At 37.0% G+C, this 7,850-nt stretch overlaps 1 pseudogene; it reads right to left on the bottom strand.

Moving 5' to 3' along the window:
• Positions 1-3,962: 3,962 nt before the first annotated feature.
• Positions 3,963-5,015, bottom strand: LOC124246151 (olfactory receptor 50-like; annotated as a pseudogene).
• Positions 5,016-7,850: the final 2,835 nt, after the last annotated feature.

The raw sequence follows: 7,850 nt of genomic DNA, 5'->3' as shown, positions 1-7,850 counted from the left end.
ATAAATCTGAATTTGAATGATATGCCCATCATTTTCATGCTGAATGATTCTAGGCAAATTACTTATACTCTCTAAGCCCTAGTTTCTGTCTGGTTAAATGAGAACAATGCCTTTTTTGTCGTCCTGTTAGGCTGATATGATATAAAGTGCATGTCACAGCAGCTAGCCAATATTAATAACACAATAAACATATGACTAATGAATTGCTATTATTAGAATTTTATTGTTATCATTAATATTTACATTACCATCCAGACACATATCTTGAAACCACAGATTTTCATTCATCCTCAAACATCCTGGTTTACTTCCTGAAATTCTTGAGAGCTCTCTGGCAGCAAGCACTGTCCTGCTTGAGGTTATAGTTAATTCAGGCATGTAACATAGTGGGAAGAATACACTTCCTCAGCCCCTGCACTTTTCCTAATGTCACATCCTTTCCTTGTTGTCTATAAAACAAAATGGTTGCCACTTTCAAGGTGACTTTCTCAAGGAAGAATGCTTAAGTCAAGAATATAAATAATAAAATAATGCATTAATATCTTTAATCACATTAAAATTAAGGCATAGATAGTAAAAAAAAAAAAACAAAAGTAATAAGCTTACAATAATGGAAAGCATTTGCAATATATACAACTGACAAAGGATTTGTCTCCAGGTTATATGAAGTCTGTCTTACAGTATAATAAATAAAAAGAATAAAACCAATAAAAAAGCAGGGAAAAGAAACAACGATTTATTTCACAAAACAAAATTTGCATCAATAAGGATAGTGATGGCTGCTCTAATAGTCCAGTGTGGGTCTTCTAGTAGGTTGATGACATTTCACTGTGTGAAAATTCAGGGACCCGGTTCACTTGTCTTTCAGGGCAGCAGGTAATTTGCTTCCAGACAATAGAGGAGAAGACACATATTCTTCTTTAAAATTCTGGCCAGGAAATGAGACACATGCTCTTCCACTGGGCAGAACATGCCATGTACCTGCACCTAGATTAGTAGAAAATGTGGCAGCTGCCTCCCAGTGACATCTTCACATGTGGGAAGGAGGTCATGAAATTTTGGGAGTCAGCCAGCCATCTCTGCCACAAATGTCCATTAAGCATAGGCTAAGATGCTCTACTTCGTCAGTAATAAGGGAAATAGAAAGTAAAACCACCATGAGATACAATTTTCTATTCGCCATAATTGTAAAAATTAAGAAATCTCTTAATACCAAGTGTCGTTGAAGAAGCAAAGTAACTCTCATACTCGTAGGCACTCTCATACTGAGGTGATGGAGATTTGAATTAGTAAAACTTTAGAAAATTAATAGACTTTAGTGGCTGGCCCAGTGATATAGTGGCTAAGTTTGTAAGCTCCATTTCATGGTCAGGGGTTTGTGAGTTCAGATCCCCAGTGTGGACCTACATACCATTCAACAAGCCATGCTGTGACGATGTCCCACATAAAAAATAGAAGAAGATTGGTACAGACGTCAGCTCAGCAACAAGATTCCTCAAGCAAAAAGAGGAAGATTGGCAACAGATGCTGGCTCAGGGCCAAACTTCCTCACCAAAAATAAAATAATAATAGTAATAATAGACTTTATTTCTCAGAGTAGTTTTGGGTTTACAGAAAAATTGAGCAGAAAGTGTCCATATTCTTCTCCTCCATCCCTACCCTGTTCCCCTATTATTAACATCTTGCATCAGTGTGGTACACTTGTTAGGATTAAACTAACATTGATATATTATTAACTAACGCCCATAGTTGGCATTAGAATTCACTCTTTTATGTTGTACATGTTTTTTTGTTTGTGTAAAATACATAATGACAGGTATCCACTGTTACAGCATCATACAGAATAGTTTCATTGCCCTTTGTTAAAAATCCCCTTTGTTCTACCTATTTATTCTTCTCCCCCTCAAACCTGAACTTCTGGTAGCCACTGATCTTTTTACTGTCTCTACAGTTTGCCTTCTCCAGCATGTCATATTGTTGACATCATACAGTGTGTAGTCTTTTCACTGTGGCTTCTTGATACAACTATTTTAGAGAATAGCTTAGCAGTGATAGTTAAGTTGAACATACACATGTCTAAAATCCAGTAATTCTTCTTCTGGGTACAGAATTTAAAGAAACTCTTGCATATATGCACTAGATGACGTACAAGAATGTTTGCAGCAGCGTTGTTTGTGATAGTAAAATGCTGAAAACAAACAAAATAGCCATGGAAGCTACAACAGACAAGTTTGTAGCAGACTCACAGTGGAACATTATACAATGTGGATGAATTTCACAAGGACAGTATTGGACAGCAAAAGCAAAGCCTAGAAGAATAAATGTAGCATTATTCCATTTATATGCAGCTCTAGAGCATGAAAAATTGAAGGATCAACACAGAAGTGTTAAAATTTTAAAGAAAAGTAAAGGAATATTGAAAATGTTACAGATACTGGGTATTTCAAGAGGAGAGGAAGATACAGTTGAGGAGGAGACACAAGGGGCTGAACAATATTGTTAGTTTTCTACTGGTTGAGCCTGGAGATTGTTAAGTGAGTATTCCTTTTAATATTATTCTTTAAAGTGTGATTAGATGTTACATATATACAAACCCATAAACATATATTTATACCCACACATGCAGCAAACTATATGTGTGTTTAAACTGTATATATGGTATATATCTTCCTTTTTTGCTATTTCAATATTTTTAAACTTTAAATAAAATTTGTAGCAAAATGGGTAAAAATATTACTCAATTTTGAAAAATATTCAAATGATGCCAAGGACTCAGTATTAAACCACACACGTAGAGTAGTTTGAGTCCTACCTCCAGTAAATATTGCTAGTTTAGTGGCACTGGGCAACTTACTAAGTTTCTCTTAATATGAATTCCTTCCTTTATAGCAATTGCTAGGATTAAATTAAATAATGATTTGTCACAGGTATCAGTTTACAGCAATGAAGTTAGCTACATTTGCCTTGAGCAGAGGCAATTTCTCAGGACTGAAGACAAACTTTACCATTTCAGATGGAAACATAGGACACTATATTTATGTCCTTAGGGAAGGGAGGTATTGTTTTTAAAAATTGAGATACGTTTGGATTAAACTATACTAAATCCTTCCTGAGTTCAATTCAGGTTGTCTAGATTTCCAGATATTCTGCCTATACATTATTAGTGCCATGCTCTGAAAGGCTCAACCTCCCTCATCAGATTAGACTGATCACCCATACTCACATCACCACTTGGAGAGCCACTTTAAAATCTCTGCTCTCTCTACCATGCTTCACACCCAGTTGGCCATCCAAGGACACAGAGGGCTGCAGTCAAGGTTGAGTTCACCACCAGTCCTGTCTCCACAGTTTTCCTGGCCTAGTACAGAAAACCATCTCATTTCAATTCATGGCCAGGTCCACTCAATATAGAGGGGAAAAGAAGTGACATACCATGTTACCATAACTCTATAAAGAAACCTGAAACATAATTTGGACAATCGATAAGAAGTTAGAAACAAAAATAAAACTCAATATCTAATTAATGTCATTCATAAAAATAAATATCAAGTGTATTACAAAATTAAACACAAAAATAAAATCGTAAAACTGCCAGAGGAATATTTTTGTTATCTTGACAAAGGATAAGCTTGGCTGTACAAAATTTGTAAACTATAACAAAAAATAAAATAAAAAGACTGAAAGCTGTAACTGCATAAAAATTTTAAATGCTTGTAGGACAAGGGATACTATGTGAAAAAGAAAAATTATTTAGGAAAGGATAGTTTCGTAGGTATGTTTTTAATAAACTCTTCTGATGACTCCTTAAAATGAACAAAAACTAAACAGAAAAGAAAATGAAGTACAAAATAAAACAGGGAATGAAGAAAGAATGCTGCACCAAGATTCACCAAATTGCAGCTTTTCAGAGAGGAAAGGATGCTCACGTTGCATGTGCAGGATGGAGCAGGTCTTATATCCAATTAATAGGAAAAATAATGCTCATCATGGTGAAATTTTCCTCTACTGAGTATATTTCCCAGAGCTCCTTTCATATCTCGATTCCTCAGACTGTAGATAAAGGGATTTAGCATGGGAGTCACCAGAGTGTACAATAAAGACACAATGACATCTTTGTCATTGGAGTTATTGGATGAGGGGAAAAAGTACAGTCCAATAATGGCTCCATAGTATAAAGACACCACAGAGAGGTGAGAGCCACATGTGGACAAGGCTTTGCAGATCCCCTTAGTAGAGGGGACTCTAAGAATGGTGCCACCAATGTGGCCATAAGAGACCAGGATACATATGAATGGCAGGGTAAGGACCACAGTTCCTACGATGAGGATAACCAATTTATTGACTGTTGTATCTGAACTGGACAGCTTAAGTAAGGTGGAGAGGTCACAAAAGAAGTGGGGGAGAGTGTTGTCTCCGCAGAAAGAGAGACGGACCAGGAGGAGGGTGTGCAAAAGTGTACCGGTGAAGGATAGGACACAAGACACAGTCACTAGCAGAAAACAAATGTTTTGACTCATGATGGTTGTATAGTGGAGAGGGTGACAGATGGCCACATACCTGTCATAGGCCATTGATGTGAGAAGGAAGCTGTCAAGACCCCCAAAAAACAAGAAGAATCACACCTGGGAAATGCACCCAGCATATGAGATGGACTGACTCTGTGTCTGCATATTTATGAGCATCTTTGGAGTTGTGACCGATGAGAAAGAGATATCAGTGAAGGCCAAGTGGCTGAGGAAGAAGTACATGGGAATGTGGAGGCAAGAGTCCAGCCTGATGAGCAGAATGATAAGCAGGTTCCCCAGCACCGTGATCAGATACATGACCAAAAAAAGAGTATAGTATATGCCTTGGTTCTCTGTCCAGATGGGGAGCCCCAGGAGGATGAATTCAGACACACTGCTCTGATTATCCCTCCTCATGTTCTTCTCTTTTGCCAGAGATAAGAAAAAAAAATGAGAGATGGAAATGTGAAAGACTGGGAAATCATTGTGACTATCACAAAATGGAAACATGGTTCTGAATTAGTCGGTACAGAAATTTTAACCTGAATAGCTCAGTCTTTTTGTCCCACTAATGGGCTAAAATCCCATTAAAAACCTGATCTGACATCAGATTATTACACATCCACCTAGGAACCAAAAGAATCTCTTTTGAAGAAACCATGAAACATCAGAACGATCATGAGATCAGATCAGATTCAAACTTGAGGAGTCCAGAAATTCATGACAGAAATGTGAGATTAGGAAATTGTGGTTCAAGGCTAAGTCAGTAACCAGTTATTAGAAATTCTAGCAGAGACTCTCCAATTGGTCTGTTGGCCTTTCTTAACCTTCCTCACGCCCCTCACAAATTTTTAGCTAATGTTTTATTTCCATAGGTTGGATCAAGGAAGATAACCCAGTGAGCTGCTCTGGATCTTCCAGAAGTCAGAAATTGGAGACTTGGAGGAAACATATGTAACTGATCAAAGCAAAAGGATTAAGGACAAGAATCTATGTCAACAACATAAAAGATCTAGTGACATACCTTGTAATGTAGCCTTCAGTCCTTCATTTAAGAAAATTCTTTCCCACTCCTTAATGTTTTCAGTCTACCATCACTGTTTCTAAAAGAATTTTCATGGAACGTGGAGAAAAAAGTCTGCTTGTCTTCCAAATTCTCATCTTATTCCTTGAGTTCTGTGTGCCCATATATATATGGGCACACATTTGTTTACAACTCCTGAGCAATGAGCATGGGTTCTAACTTTACAAATCATGGAGAGGATTTTGGGGGGGACAACACCACACCTCCACCTCCAAATTAGAGACAAACTGGAAATAATTGCCTCATTACCTTTGGTTTCCTTGAGGAAAGAGCTGTTGGTTGATAGCAAGCAACAGGAGAGTTCATGCTTGAAGGAATGATAATAATAACCACAAAGCAGCTACTAGGAACTTGGTGATTGACAAAGCTTTTTGTTTTCTCTGTTGACCTTGGGGAAAATTTGAGTCAGAGTCACAAGAAACCAAACTGGAGCCTGAATGTGTTAACAGAAGCCTCTTGTTTCTGAACCCCATGCTATTTCAAGAACACCAGGAACACTCTAATACTTTCACTTTCTGAATAAAAGATTGAGGGACTCTATATCTCATCACCACAAATGGACCTGGGAAATGGACTACAGTTTCTATAGATCTTGGTCTTTTGCCCGAAGACTATGGAATTGCCATTGTCTTGGTGCAAGTTTTTCACAATACCATAGATTAACTTTTCAAGAAATGCTTTCCATTAAACCCCTTACAAAAACTGATTCCAAATTTTTTGCATACATCTCCAGCTCCATTTCTTTGAAGCCAAATAGAAGATGAATATCATGTGTGTTATTGGAGATGAAGATGTGTGAATATTCATGTGCTATTAATTTGTTCTGTTTAGTGTCAAATCAATTAATACTTGGAACTGCTGTTTGAATGACCAGTATTGTGAGATATTTAGATTTCAGAAATGGATTCCAGATCCTATGGATCATGGTTGATAATCTGTTGCCCTAATTATAATGCTACAATTGACCTGCCTGTGTTCCTAAAAGTTGAGTCAACAAGATTTCCTTCTCAAACCAGAAGAACATCATTGGCACCTCCCTCTTTTCCTACAAGTGTGGAGATAAAAATAAAATCCATGACTCTTCAAGATTTCTTATTTGATTAAACAATATGAGAAAAAGTGCTCTTTGAATTTAAGAAACTACATTACTACTTCCCCGGGTACCAGATACCATTTCCCAGAAGAACTTCATGTTTATCTTCTGCTATTCTAGCCCCAATCATCTTTCCAAAGACTATTCAAAACCTGCCCCCTGCAATAGCTTACAATTTAGTAACAAAAATACACTTACATATGCATACACACCAAAACTGAAAAGTAGGCAAAATGAGATTAATAGTTATGTCAGAGAAAAGAAACTCAAATGGGCTAATAATCATATAAAAAGATGGTCAAACTCAATAGTAATTAAGGAAAGACACGTAAAACTCCAGTGAGGTTCCATTTTATATTAATAGGTTAGAAAACTTATGTTAGAGGTTGCTCTTTTTTTACAATAATGTGTGTTAGTCCGAAGTCTTATTCGTTTATAATAGAGAAACGATATGGCATTATATTTTGCACTTGAAAATGTTCGTTGACTTGGACTGTGTAATGCCAGTCTCAGGTATATATCCTAAAGAAGTTTTGCACATGTAAAACTGGAGACACAAATAGGAAAATCCATAGCAACATTGTTCATAATAGCAGAAAAAAAATTTAAAAGTCCAACAACTAAGTTATGGTATCTTTACATAAGGAATATTGTAGAGCAATTATATGCCATAGCAGTGGATTATAGAAATGAAATATTCAGAGAAAAAATGCAAGACTCCAACAACATGACAAAATGCTTAAAGACTTTATATCTATGTGTATCATTATGGACTGATGATTGCAACTCTCCAGAAGTCATATACTGAAACTCTAACTCCCAGTGTAGCTGTATTTGGAGATGGGAACTCTAAGAACACAATTAAGGTTAAATGAGATCATACTGATGGGCCCTGATTCAATAGAATTAGTGTGCTTATAAGAAGAAACACCAGAGAGCTAGCTCTCTCTTTCTGTGCACACACACCGAGAAAAGGCAGTGTGAGGACATAGTGAGAAGATGGCCATCTGCAAGCCAGGAAGAGAGCTCTCACCAAAAACCAAATCTGCCAGAACCTTGATCTTGGACTTCTAGCCTCCATAACTGTGAGAAAATAAATTTCTGCGGTCTAAGCCACCCAGTTTATGGTGTTTTGTTATGGCAGCAGAAGCCAACTTAAGACACCAGC

Source organism: Equus quagga, chromosome 1, assembly GCF_021613505.1.
Source record: "Equus quagga isolate Etosha38 chromosome 1, UCLA_HA_Equagga_1.0, whole genome shotgun sequence".
NCBI classification, from domain to species: domain Eukaryota; kingdom Metazoa; phylum Chordata; class Mammalia; order Perissodactyla; family Equidae; genus Equus; species Equus quagga.
This window is presented reverse-complemented; position numbering and strand designations above follow the sequence as displayed.